A 15,037-nucleotide genomic window follows, 5' to 3' on the forward strand; every position below is an offset into this window, starting at 1 on the left:
GACCAATAAGGAGAGTGATGGAGTGCTGCATCAGACAACCTGGCCTCCACAATCCCCCAAACTCAACCCAATTGAGATGATTTAGGATGAGTCGGACCGCAGAGTGAAGGAAATGCAGCCAACAAGTGCTCAGCATATGTGGAAACTCCTTCAAGACTATTGGAAAAGCATTCCAGGTGAAGCTGGTTGAGAGAATACAAAGAGTGTGCGAAGCTGTCAACAATGCAAAAGGTGGCTATTTGAAGAATCTCAAATATAAAATATATTTTATACACTTTTTTGGTTACTACATGATTCAATGTTATTTCATAGTTTTGATGTCTTCACTATTATTCTACAATGTAGAAAATAGTAAAAATAAAGAAATACCCTTGAATGAGTAGGTGTTCTAAAACTGTTGACCGGTTGTTACGGTGCGTGAATGAGGACCCAAAAGCGAATTAACGTAAACAGAGCTTCTTTAATAACAAAACAAAACGTAGGCTCAGATGGACCGGCAGGTTCCGACAGGACAGGACAAGGTTGCAGCAAACATGACGATAGTCTGGTTCAGGCATGAACAACACAAACAAGAATCCGACAAAGACAGGAGCAGAAACAGAGAGAGATATAGAGGACTAATCAGAGGGAAAAAGGGAACAGGTGGGAAAAGGGGTGACGAGGTAGTTAGGAGGAGACAAGGCACAGCTGGGGGAAAGAGGGGGAGAAAAGGTAACCTAACAACGACCAGCAGAGGGAGACAGGGTGAAGGGAAAGGACAGAAACAAGACACAACATGACAGTACATGACAGTACCCCCCCACTCACCGAGCGCCTCCTGGCGCACTCGAGGAGGAAACCTGGCGGCAACGGAGGAAATCATCGATCAGCGCACGGTCCAGCACGTCCCGAGAGGGAACCCAACTCCTCTCCTCAGGACCGTACCCCTCCCAATCTACTAGGTACTGATGACCACGGCCCCGAGGACGCATGTCCAAAATCCTACGGACCCTGTAGATGGGTGCGCCCTCGACAAGGATGGGGGGGGGGGGGGGGAAGACGAGCGGGGGCGCGAAGAACGGGCTTGACACAGGAGACATGGAAGACCGGGTGGACGCGACGAAGATATCGCGGAAGAAGAAGTCGAACTGCGACAGGATTAATGATCCGAGAAATACGGAACGGACCAATGAACCGCGGGGTCAACTTGCGAGAAGTGGTCTTAAGGGGAAGGTTCTGAGTGGAGAGCCAAACTCTCTGACCGCGACAATATCTAGGACTCTTAGTTCTACGCTTATTAGCAGCCCTCACAGTCTGCGCCCTATAACGGCAAAGTGCAGACCTGACCCTCTTCCAGGTGCGCTCGCAACGTTGGACAAAAGCCTGAGCGGAGGGGACGCTGGACTCGGCGAACTGAGATGAGAACAGCGGAGGCTGGTACCCGAGGCTACTCTGAAAAGGAGATAGCCCGGTCGCAGACGAAGGAAGCGAGTTGTGGGCGTATTCTGCCCAGGGGAGCTGTTCTGACCAAGACGCAGGGTTGCGAAAAGAAAGACTGCGTAAGATGCGACCAATAGTCTGATTGGCCCGTTCTGCTTGACCGTTAGACTGGGGGTGAAAGCCGGAAGAGAGACTGACGGAAGCCCCAATCAAACGGCAAAACTCCCTCCAAAATTGAGACGTGAATTGCGGACCTCTGTCCGAAACGACATCTGACGGAAGGCCATGAATTCTGAAAACATTCTCGATGATGATTTGTGCCGTCTCTTTAGCAGAAGGAAGCTTAGCAAGGGGAATAAAATGAGCCGCCTTAGAGAACCTGTCGACAACCGTAAGAATAACAGTCTTCCCCGCTGACGAAGGCAGTCCGGTGACAAAATCTAAGGCGATGTGAGACCACGGTCGAGAGGGAATGGGAAGCGGCCTGAGACGGCCGGCAGGAGGAGAGTTACCGGACTTAGTCTGCGCGCAGACCGAACAAGCAGCCACGAAGCGACGCGTGTCATGCTCCCGGGTGGGCCACCAAAAGCGCTGGCGAATGGAAGCAAGCGTACCCCGAACGCCAGGGTGGCCGGCTAACTTGGCAGAGTGAGCCTACTGAAGAACGGCCAGACGAGTAGGAACGGGAACGAAAAGAAGGTTCCTGGGACAAGCGCGCGGTGACGGAGTTTGAGTGAGTGCTTGCTTTACCTGCCTCTCAATTCCCCAGACAGTCAACCCGACAACACGCCCCTCAGGGAGAATCCCCTCGGGGTCAGTGGAGGCTACTGAAGAACTGAAGAGACGAGATAAAGCATCAGGCTTGGTGTTCTTAGAGCCCGGACGATAAGAAATCACGAACTCGAAACGAGCGAAAAACAGCGCCCAGCGCGCCTGACGCGCATTAAGTCGTTTGGCAGAACGGATGTACTCAAGGTTCCTATGGTCAGTCCAAACGACAAAAGGAACGGTCGCCCCCTCCAACCACTGTCGCCATTCGCCTAGGGCTAAGCGGATGGCGAGCAGTTCGCGGTTTCCCACATCATAGTTACGTTCCGACGGCGACAGGCGATGAGAAAAATACGCGCAAGGGTGGACCTTGTCGTCAGAGAAGGAGCGCTGAGAAAGAATGGCTCCCACGCCCACCTCTGACGCGTCAACCTCGACAATGAACTGTCTAGAGACGTCAGGTGTAACAAGGATAGGTGCGGATGTAAAACGATTCTTGAGGAGATCAAAAGCTCCCTGGGCGGAAACGGACCACTTAAAGCACGTCTTGACAGAAGTAAGGGCTGTGAGAGGGGCTGCCACCTGACCGAAATTACGGATGAAACGACGATAGAAGTTCGCGAAGCCGAGAAAGCGCTGCAACTCGACGCGTGACTTAGGGACGGGCCAATCAATGACAGCTTGGACCTTAGCGGGATCCATCTTAATGCCTTCAGCGGAAATAACAGAACCGAGAAATGTGACGGAGGAGGCATGAAAAGAGCACTTCTCAGCCTTCACAAAAAGACAATTCTCTAAAAGGCGCTGGAGGACACGTCGAACGTGCTGAACATGAATCTGGAGTGACGGTGAAAAAATCAGGATATCGTCAAGGTAAACGAAAACAAAGATGTTCAGCATGTCTCTCAGGACATCATTGACTAATGCCTGAAAGACAGCTGGAGCGTTAGCGAGGCCGAAAGGAAGAACCCGGTATTCAAAGTGCCCTAACGGAGTGTTAAACGCCGTCTTCCACTCGTCCCCCTCCCTGATGCGCACGAGATGGTAAGCGTTACGAAGGTCCAACTTAGTGAAAAACCTGGCACCCTGCAGGATCTCGAAGGCTGAAGACATAAGAGGAAGCGGATAACGATTCTTCACTGTTATGTCATTCAGCCCTCGATAATCTATGCAGGGGCGCAGGGACCCGTCCTTCTTCTTAACAAAAAAAAACCCCGCTCCGGCGGGAGAGGAGGAGGGGACTATGGTACCGGCGGCAAGAGCTACAGACAAATAATCTTCGAGAGCCTTACGTTCGGGAGCCGACAGAGAGTATAGTCTACCCCGGGGGGGAGTGGTTCCCGGAAGGAGATCAATACTACAATCATACGACCGGTGTGGAGGAAGAGAGGTGGCCCTGGACCGACTGAACACCGTGCGCAGATCGTGATATTCCTCCGGCACCCCTGTCAAATCACCAGGCTCCTCCTGTGAAGAAGAGACAGAGGAAACAGGAGGGATAGCAGACATTAAACATTTCACATGACAAGAGACGTTCCAGGAGAGGATAGAATTACTAGACCAATTAATGGAAGGATTATGACAAACTAGCCAGGGATGGCCCAAAACAACAGGTGTAAAAGGTGAACGAAAAATTAAAAAAGAAATGGTTTCGCTATGATTACCAGAAACAGTGAGGGTTAAAGGTAGCGTCTCACGCTGAATCCTGGGGAGAGGACTACCATCCAGGGCGAACAAGGCCGTGGACTCCCTTAACTGTCTGAGAGGAATGTCATGTTCCCGAGCCCAGGTCTCGTCCATAAAACAGCCCTCCGCCCCAGAGTCTATTAAGGCACTGCAGGAAGCTGACGAACCGGTCCAGCGTAGATGGACCGACAAGGTAGTGCAGGATCTTGAAGGAGAGACAGGAGTAGTAGCGCTCACCAGTAGCCCTCCGCTTACTGATGAGCTCTGGCTTTTACTGGACATGAAGTGACAAAATGACCAGCTGAACCGCAATAGAGACAGAGGCGGTTGGTGATTCTCCGTTCCCTCTCCTTAGTCGAGATGCGGATACCTCCCAGCTGCATAGGCTCAGCACCCGAGCCGGCAGAGGAAGATGGTAGTGATGCGGAGAGGGGGGCAACGGAGAACGCGAGCTCCTTTCCACGAGCTCGGTGACGAAGATCAACCCGTCGCTCAATGCGAATAGCGAGTTCAATCAAGGAATCCACGCTGGAAGGAACCTCCCGGGAGAGAATCTCATCCTTTACCTCTGCGCGGAGACCCTCCAGAAAACGAGCGAGCAAAGCCGGCTCGTTCCAGCCACTGGAGGCAGCAAGAGTGCGAAACTCAATAGAGTAGTCTGTTATGGATCGATTACCCTGACATAGGGAAGACAGGGCCCTGGAAGCCTCCTCCCCAAAAACAGATCGATCAAAAACCCGTATCATCTCCTCCTTAAAGTCCTGATACTGGTTAGTACACTCAGCCCTTGCCTCCCAGATTGCCGTGCCCCACTCACGAGCCCGTCCAGTAAGGAGAGATATGACGTAGGCGACACGAGCAGTGCTCCTGGAGTAAGTGTTGGGCTGGAGAGAAAACACAATATCACACTGGGTGAGGAACGAGCGGCATTCAGTGGGCTCCCCAGAGTAACACGGCGGGTTATTGATTCTGGGCTCCGGAGATTCGAAAGCCCTGGAAGTGGCCGGTGGATCGAGGCGGAGATGGTGAACCTGTTCTGTGAGGTTGGAGACTTGGGTGGCCAGGGTCTCAACGGCATGTCGAGCAGCAGACAATTCCTGCTTGTGTCTGCCTAGCATCGCTCCCTGGATCTCGACGGCTGAGTGGAGAGGATCCGAAGTCGCTGGGTCCATTCTTGGTCGGATTCTTCTGTTACGGTGCGTGAATGAGGACCCAAAAGCGAATTAACGTAAACAGAGCTTCTTTAATAACAAAACAAAACGTAGGCTCAGATGGACCGGCAGGTTCCGACAGGACAGGACAAGGTTGCAGCAAACATGACGATAGTCTGGTTCAGGCATGAACAACACAAACAAGAATCCGACAAAGACAGGAGCAGAAACAGAGAGAGATATAGAGGACTAATCAGAGGGAAAAAGGGAACAGGTGGGAAAAGGGGTGACGAGGTAGTTAGGAGGAGACAAGGCACAGCTGGGGGAAAGAGGGGGAGAAAAGGTAACCTAACAACGACCAGCAGAGGGAGACAGGGTGAAGGGAAAGGACAGAAACAAGACACAACATGACAGTACATGACACCGGTAGTGTACATGGGGTATCAGTACCGAGTTGATATGCAGGGGTACGTGGGAATTGAGGTAGATATGTATATATAACTAGGAATAAAGTGACTAGGCAAGAGGATAGATACTAAAAACAGTTAAAGCAGCGTATGTGATGAGTCAAAAAAAGTTAGTACAAAAAGGGTCAATGCAAATAACCAAATAGCTACCCGGACTATTTAACTAACTAACTATTTAGCAGTCTTATGGCTTGGGGTTAGAAGCTGTACAGGGTCCTCTTGGTTCCAGACTTGGTGTATCGGCTTGCCGTGTAGTAGCAGAGAAAACAGTCTATGACTTGGGTCGCTGGAGCTTTTTACTATTTTTAGGGCCTTCCTCTAACACCACCTGGTATAGAGGTCCTGGATGGCAGGGAGCTTGGCCCCAGTGATGTACTGGGCCTTACGCACTACCCTCTGTAGCACCTTGCGGTCAGATACCAAGCAGTTGACATACCAAGCGGTGATGCAGCCAGTCAATGGTGTAGCTGTAGAACTTTGAGGATCTGAGGGCCCATGACTAATCTTTTCAGCCACCTGCTGGGGATGAGGCATTGTCGTGCCCTCTTCACGACTGTGTTGGTGTGTTTGAACCATGATAGATCCTTAGTGATGTGGACATCGAGGAACTTAAAGCTTTCGACCCGCTCCACTACAGCCCGTCGATGTGAATGGGGCATGCTTGGCTCTCCGTTTCCTGTAGTGCATGATCAGCTCCTTTGCCTTGTTGACGTTGGTCCTGTCAATGAGCCTTGATCTGTCCAGCACTGGAGCTGTAGCCAGGCCTGGTCCTGTCAATGAGCCTTATAAAGGAAATAAATTGAGAACCATTTGGGATGCAGTCAGAGTTTATCTTGGACTTCAAATTCTGCTAGCCATCAATCATATCACATCATGCACACCATACCATAGGTGTATCATGACCAATGGTGGAAAACGTACCCAATTTTCATACTTGAGTAAAAGTTGTAAAAAACTTCATTTCAAATTCCTTATATTAAGCAAACCAGACGACACAATTTTCTTGTTTTTTTTAATTGACAGATGTACTCTCCAACACTCAATACATAAATTACAAACAAAGCACCCCCTAAAAAATAAATATATCTTTGTTTCAAATAAAGAAATATAAGAAAGTTATAATTACAAAAAAATAAAAATATATATTTTTTACAGCATTAGTGAGTCTGCCAGATCAGAGGCAGTAGGGATGACCAGGGATTTTCTCTTGATAAGTGCTTGACATGGACCATTTTCCTGTCCTGCTATGCATTCAAAATGTAACGAGTACTTTTGGGTGTCAGGGAAAATGTATGGAGTAAAAAGTACATTATTTTATTTAGGAATGTCGTGAAGTAACAGTAAAAGTTGTCCAAAATATAAATAGTAAAGTAAAGTACAGATACCCCAACAACTACATAGTCGTACTTTAGAGTATTTTTACTTAAGTACTTTACACCACTGATCATGACATGGGTCATGGGTCATGGCTGATTCATGTTGATTGAGTATGCCTGAGTTAATGAACCAATATAATAGTAGCCTGTAAACTCCACCTATCCGGTACTCCAGGCAGGCTAGAGCAACAAACTCTCAAAAGTATTTGAAAGATTTCGAATAGAATTTGCACCCAGGTCTGAAGGAGGGTCAGTTCAGTTGTCAGGCCTCCAGCCACAGAGCCACACCTTCAGCTGGATGCTGCTCCATCTACTGGAATGTCACTAGCTATTAGATTATTCAGGGACAGGAACAAAGGCAGCGCTAAGATATCTGTTAGAGGGGTTCTGAAGAAATGAGAATCCCATTCCACTCGAGGTGTTTTATTCCAAACTTGTGTCATTCTCCAAGACTCAAGATGTTATAAATCAGGCATCGACCCCACTACAATAGGCTACACACAAAGGACCGTATTAAAAGCTGTGTGTGCTGTTCTGTTCTGTCTGTTTCAGCCTCACTGCTTTATGTAATCGATTGAATACATCAAAAGCTATTTCTAGTGCAGTTGACTCCATCCACGTCATTATTCATCAGAATGATATAATGCTCACAGAAAAATATGATTTGTACAGATACAGAAGAGTGTTTGGGGTCAGGTTTTAGTGGAGAGCTAGGGTAAGGGTTTACTTTATTCTAAGGATGTAGTCATCTATCTGAACATTGTGTACATTACAAATATACAAGCCTTGTCCTAAATGGTAACCTGGTCAAAAGTAGTGCATTATACAGGTAGTAGGGAACCATTTGGGACACAGACAAAGATAAGGTAGAGGGAGATTGACAGGAGGCCAAGTGTAGAAGATGGATCTGTGACTTGATAGAAATGTTCAGCCAGCCCTGCCCAATTTACTTCTCCGCTGTATCAGTTTTCTGGATGAACAGGGGAAGTAAAAACTACGGTACACATTACTTCATCTTTCATTTCCTTCTCTACTTTCACTCATTCAGGCTTCAAACACCAGTGATCAAGGAAGGTTAGAAGGAAAGAAGGATATAAGGAAAGAAGGGTGCATTTCAAGCGTTCTCAATCTATTACGTAAAGCAGTGAGGCTGAAATAAACAGAATATAACAGCACACACAGCTTTTAATAGTTTGTGTAGCCTACTATAGTGGGGTAGTAGTGGGGTCTATGCTAGATGTATATAGTGCACTATTTTTGACCAGAACTCTATGGTCAAAAGTAGTGCACTATACAGGGGTCTGGGGATAGGGTGCCATTTGGGACTCATAGAAGTTCTTCCCAACATTATCAAATTGGTCACCTGATCTGGTTGTTATCAGTGTAGATTGACCTCACTGGCCAGGCCATTCGCCTGACTGCGGTAGGAAGCCATCCCCATGCAGGGATCTGCACCAGTGATGTCACTGTCACACAGACTGGATTATTAGCCCTTCTAACACACACACAGACACACAGGAACACTAATGGAAGGACACATGCACGAGCACATGAACAAAGACAATTGCAAATACACACATTTCAAATCCAAATGTTATTTATCACATGCTTCATAAACAAGAGGGGTAGACTAACAGTGAAATGCTTACTTATGGGCCCTTCCCAACAATGCAGAGAGAAAAATAATAGAAATAATAGAAAAAGAATAACACAAAGAATAACTACACAATGAGTAACGATAACTTGGCTATATACACAAGAGGCACCAGTACTGAGTTGATGATAACTTGGCTGTATACACGGGGCACCACTACTGAGTTGATGTGCAGGGGTATGAGGTAATTGAGGTAGATACACCACATGACCAAAAGTATGTGGACACCTGATAGTCTCGTTCCAAGATCATGGGCATTAATATGGAGTTGGTCCCCACTTTGCTGCTGTAACAGCCTCCACTCTTCAGGGAAGGCTTTCCACTAGATTTTGGAACATTCCTGCGGTGATATGCTCCATTCAGCCACAAGAGCATTAGTGAGGTCGGGCATTGATTGTGATTAGGCCTGGCTCGCAGTCAGCATTCCAATTCATCCCAAAGGTGTTCGGTGGGGTTGAGGTCAGTGCTCTTTGCAGGCCAGTCAAGTTCTTCCACACCGATCTCGACAAACCATTTCTGTATGGACCTCGCTTTGTGCACTGGGACATTGTCAGGCTGAAACAGGAAAGGCCCTTCCCCAAACTGTTGTCACAAAGTTGGAAGCACAGAATCGTCTAGAATGTCATTCTATGCTGTAGCGTCAAGCTTTTCCTTCACTGGAACTAAGGGGCCTAGCCCGAACCATGAAAAACAGCCCCAGACCATTATTCCTCCTCCACCAAATGTTACAGTTGGCACTATGGATTGGGGCAAGTAGCGTTCTCCTGGATTACGCCAAACCCCAATTTGTCCGTCGGACTGCCAGATGGTGACGCGTGATTCATCACTCCAGAGAATGCGTTTCCACTGCTCCATAGTCTTTACACCACTCCAGGCAACGCTTGGCATTGCGCATGGTGAACTTAGGCTTGTGTGAGTGTTGCAACCGAGGACATATGATTTTTATGCGCTTCAGCACTTGGCGGTCCCTTTCTGTGAGCTTGTGTGGCCTACTACTTCATGGCTGAGCGTTGTTGCTCCTAGATGTTTCCACTTCACAATAACAGCACTTACAGTTGACCGGGGCAGCTCTAGCAGGGCAGATATTTGACAAACTTACTGTTTGGAAAGGTGGCATCCTATGACGGTGCCACGTTAAAAGTCACTGAGCACTTCAGTAAGGCCATTCTACTGCCAATGTTTGTCTATGGAGATTGCATGGCTGTGTGCTCGGTTTTATACACCTGTCAGCAACAGGTGTGGCTGAAATAGCCGAATCCACTAATTATGGGGTGTTCACACACTTTTGTTTATATAGTGCATGTACATATAGGATAAAGTGACTGACTAGGCAACAGGATAGATAATAAATAGAAGCAGCAGTGTATGTGATGAGTCAAAAGAGTTTGTGCAAAAATGGTCAATGCACACACAACAGAATGACAGACACACAAACACTCACACTTCTACACTTGTCACAGGACAGTCAAGTTCAGTTCAGATGAGCAAAGAAGGAGCTGTGCTGTGTCTCCCGACATCACCTGCACTTCAACATATTAACATCCCTCACCGGTACTTAAATAAGAAGCAGAACAGGGTTTTAGACCAATGCCTCGGCCTTCCTCCTAGCTAAAATCAAACCAAATCGTATTGGTCACATACATGTTGAGCAGATGCTCTTGCGGGTGTAGCAAAATGCTTGCGGTCCTAGCTCCAACAGTACAGTAATATCTAACAATACACAACGATACACACAAATGTAAAAGTAAAAGAAAGAAATATTAGGACATCTGCTACAGTAGGACCTAGCGTTCATCAGTTTCTTTTACCTTTATTTATCTAGGAAAGTCAGTTAAGACTTTTAAGTCAGTTAAGTCAGCTTGGAGATTTGAACTTGCAACCTTTCGGTTACTAGTCCAACGCTCTAACCACTAGGCTACGCTGCCGCCCTATCAGTGAGCTGTAGCCTGCAGCAGGACTCAAACCGGCAATCCTGTGAGTTCACGAACTCATTGGTGGTGGATGGGAGGTGCAGCCTGGGCGTAATTTGTTAATTACACTAGAGAATTCTCTCAGCAGTGCCAAATGTCTAACATGGGCTTCACTGTATATTTATGTGGGCTGCCAGACAGTACAGGGCCCAAAAGAGTCTGTTTAAGATTTGGTTTGAGGTATTCAAACTGGATGTTTGAGAGATATTCAGACACCCTTGGAAGACAGTGTAAGTTGAAAGATATATATATATATATATATATATGAAATAATCTGTTGTTATAGCAGCAAAGGGGGACACATTCGTTTTTTAACAAATATAGTTATATATATATATATATAGTTATATATATATATATATATATATATATATAGTTATATATATATATATATATATATAGATAGTTATATATATATATATATATAACTATATATATATATATATATATATATATATATATATATAACTATATATATATATATATATATAACTATATATATTTGTTAAAAACAAATGTGTTATGGCAATGTACCTTCATCAAAGTGACTCCTTAAAATATACAGTTGAAGTCGGAAGTTTACATACACTTAGGTTGGAGTCATTAAAACTTGTTTTTCAACCACTCCACACATTTCTTGTTAACAAACTATAGTTTTGGCAAGTCGGTTAGGACATCTACTTTGTGCACGACACAAGTAATTTTTTCAAAAATTGTTAACAGACAGATTATTTCACTTATCATTCACTGTATCACAATTCCAGTGTGTCAGAGGTTTACATACACTAAGTTGACTGTGCCTTTAAACAGCTTGGAAAATGTCAGAGAATGATGTCATGCCTTTATAAGCTTCTGATAGGCTAATTGACATTGTTTGAGTCAATTGGACGTGTATCTGTGGATGTATTTCAAGGCCTACCTTCAAACTCAGTGCCTCTTTGCTTGACATCATGGGAAAATCAAAAGAAATCAGCCAAGACCTCAGAAAAAAAATTGGAGACAAGTCTGGTTCATCCTTGGGAGCAATTTCCAAACACCTGAAGGTATCACGTTCATCTGTACAAACAATAGTACGCAAGTATAAACACCATGGGACCACGCAGGCGTCATACCGCTCAGGAAGGAGACACATTCTGTCTCCTAGAGATGAACGTACTTTGGTGAGAAAAGTGCAAATCAATCCCAGAACAACAGCAAAGGACCTCGTGAAGATGCTGGAGGAAACGGGTACAAAGGTATCTATATCCACAGTAAAATGAGTCCTATATCGACATAACCTGAAAGGCCGCTCAGCAAGGAAGAAGCCACTGCTCCAAAACCGCCATAAAAAAAGCCAGACTGTGGTTTGCAACTGCACATGGGGACAAAGATCGTACTTTTTGGAGAAATTTCCTCTGGTCTGAACTGTTTGGCCATAATGACTATTGTTATGTTTGGAGGAAAAAGGGTGGAGGCTTGCAAGCCAAAAAACACCATCCCAAATGTGAAGCACAGGGTGGCAGCATCATGTTGTGGGGGTGCTTTGCTGCCGGAGGGACTGGTGCACTTCACAAAATAGCTGGCATCATGTGTAATAAAAATGATGTGGATATATTGAAGCAATATCTCAAGACATCAGTCAGGAAGTTAAAGCTTGGTCACAAATGGGTCTTCCAAATGGACAATGACCCGAAGCAAACTTCCAAAGTTGTGGCAAAATGGCTTAAGGTCATCAAAGTCAAGGTATTGGAGTGGCCATCACAAAGCCCTGACCTCAAACCTATAGAAAATTTGTGGGCAGAACTGAAAAAGCGTGTGCGAGCAAGGAGGCCTACAAACCTGACTCAGTTATACCAGCTCTCAGGAGATATGGGCCAAAATTCACCCAACTTATTGTGGAATCTTGTGGAAGGCTACCCAAAACGTTTGACCCAAGTTAAACAATTTGAAGGCAATGCTACCAAATACTAATTGAGTGTATGTAAACTTCTGACCCACTGGGAATGTGATGAAAGAAATAAAAGCTTAAATAAATCACTCTCTCTCCTATTATTCTGACATTTCACATTCTTAAAATAAAGTGTGGATCTTAACTGACCTAGACAGGGAATTTTTACCAAGATTAAATGTCAGGAATTGTGAACCTGAGTTTAAATGTATTTAGCTAAGGTGTATGTAAACTTCCGACTTCAACTGTGTATATATATGGACTGTGTAGGGTAATGACTGATAGGTGGAGATGTTCTAAGTACTGATCTTGAGTCCGTTTTTGTGCTTGTGTTCCAATGGGTGAGATAAGGTCAAATGTAGGGAAAGCTGATCTTAGACCAGTGCTCACTGGCATACATAACACTGATCAAAGAGTGTACAGCTCTTAATTTAATTGACCATTTTCTCACATCAGGAAAATAATCCTTCAGCAACAGGAAATGTGAATGATGGATATTTGTTTAGGGGTTGACACGTTTATTGTTAGAGCAAATTAAGTTATACTTTTTTTAAAGCTTAAAAACACTACAAGTTTGCACTTCTTGCAACAACATGGTGATCAAATTAAAATCCTATTTATTCCAAAATATCAAGATGTGCTTTGTTTTAAATAAAAACATTTGACAAGCCTTGCAACGTGCTATTGAACAGAGTACAGTCTGACACTATTTTCCCAAGCCCTATTCATAATTAGTTTTCCCTGGAAGATATGTTGAAAACATTCAAATTGAAAATTGAGTGAAAGCAACAGCTAGAATCTGGCACAGTATGACTTGATTAGCATCTCTTCACCACTGTGAGTTGGCCAAAGAATCCATGGCGATCGAAATTGCATGGGGAATGACATGTTTAGCTCTTTCACTGTTGGACTCCAGCTATACTGTGTTACAATATGTTATTTGTATACAGTGATTGAGGGAGGAGAGCCAGCACAGAATTTGAACCCGCAACCCTGAGGTTAGAGATTTATAGAATTATATACTGGAGGCACCGTAAGGAATATTGTTTTCATAGCAAACAAAGCACCTAACAATTGTCTGACCAATGGGGTGGGATTTAGACCCAACAGCTGTGAAAGCAGACATTGGGGATGTGTTATTATTCTACTGAAATGAGAATGGCATTTTACTTCCAGATCCCCATGGGGTCTCATAACTCTATGCCCTGCATATCTGATCTCAGAGCTATATTGGGCCCCTGCTTCAAGTGAGTGGTGGTGATATACTGTCATCTATTCTAAGTCTGAAAGTTCTATGGTTGGTGCTTGATAGGCCCCAAAGGTCTCTGGGATAAGGACCATCTATTTCTTAGACATGATGATGGGCCTTCTACCTGGAGATCTGGAAACTCGTATAGTTATAGGGCTTATGAATAGTACATGTGAGAATATGAAAATATTCAGAAAGGCTTACATGTGAGAATTGAAAAATGGTCAATCAGTGAAATAATATTTCTAGACATCAATCTTTGTGAAGCTCATACTGTTTTGAACAGCATTAAACTGTGTCAACATTCATTGTGTTCCCGAAAAGGTTAATCCAAGGTTGTTGGTGTGACACAGGTGCACTGATTCTGTGTGAGAAGTATAGTATGGTGTGTTTATGTGTCCTCACATCACATAGAAAGTAGGTATGACATTAGCATCACCTAACATAGGCATACTAAAAGCGATTATGGACTCGGCGCCACACATTACACCATAATAATAATACAACTATGTTGACATGTCATCTTTCCAGTTTCATCCTGCGTCATTGGCATGCTACATTGTATAAGCTACCGTTGTCATCACATACACCAATTGCAATGACATCGACATACATTTATGAAATAAAGTTAGAAATTATTATAGTCTTAACAGTAACGGTAGCCTATTTGACGCCTCACCGGTTTTCTGGAAAACACTGAAACGCCGCGAATACGCAATGATGTAACTAGCCATAAAAAAAAACACAAACACAAGACACACAGACCGCACACAAAGAATATGAAAAGGGCGATTGTTCAGACCTTTGTGGTTATCGGTGTCTTCTTTTCTCCTGCCAACACAGCGAATAGAATAACCGCACGCGTTTCAATGAGGCTGAGCCAGCTACAAACGTACTGCCCTGGCCCCCACCTCCCTCCCGTTCCCATCTCGTCAAAAACATTACAGTCGGTTGAAAAAAAAAACTAACCAACAAAGTGACATATTTACCTTCGACTAGTCCCTATCAGATCCTGGCGTAGTGTTTTCTTTCGCTTTTGTAATATCCCGGCAAGATTTGTCCCTGGGTATTCCGCTGTACCCAGCCTCCCTGTCAGTCAATCGCGCAGCTAACTCTTGAGTTTCCGGGACTTCCAAATTAAGTAACATTGGTGAACCTGAGAAAACAGTGGATTAAGTGGACCACTGGCAAAGTACCAGTTGGTGACACCAATCTTTCCCTGCCCCACTGCCCGGTCTTGAGAAGCAGTAATGGGAGCCCCAGACACCTAAATATGGAATGTCTAATTGAAGTCTAATGTTGTGTAGGCAGGCTAACAATGGACTTGCCCATGACTCAAGGGAGAAAGCACTATAGCCTAGTTTCTCCAT

The 15,037-nt window shown here is 45.0% G+C and overlaps 1 protein-coding gene across 2 annotated transcripts in view; it reads right to left on the reverse strand.

The window, feature by feature from the left end:
• Positions 1-14,947, reverse strand: part of LOC139373762 (adenylyl cyclase-associated protein 2-like) — a 92,235-nt gene extending 77,288 nt beyond the window's left edge. The window contains exon 1 of one of the 2 annotated variants that reach the window (XM_071114730.1): positions 14,657-14,947. The gene's annotated coding sequence lies outside the window, so the exon portion shown is untranslated. Of the gene's footprint in view, positions 1-14,469 lie in introns of both variants that reach the window. The other variant, XM_071114729.1, reaches the window with a different exon arrangement.
• Positions 14,948-15,037: the final 90 nt, after the last annotated feature.

The sequence above is a fragment of the Oncorhynchus clarkii genome, chromosome 18 (genome assembly GCF_045791955.1).
Source record: "Oncorhynchus clarkii lewisi isolate Uvic-CL-2024 chromosome 18, UVic_Ocla_1.0, whole genome shotgun sequence".
NCBI lineage: Eukaryota > Metazoa > Chordata > Actinopteri > Salmoniformes > Salmonidae > Oncorhynchus > Oncorhynchus clarkii.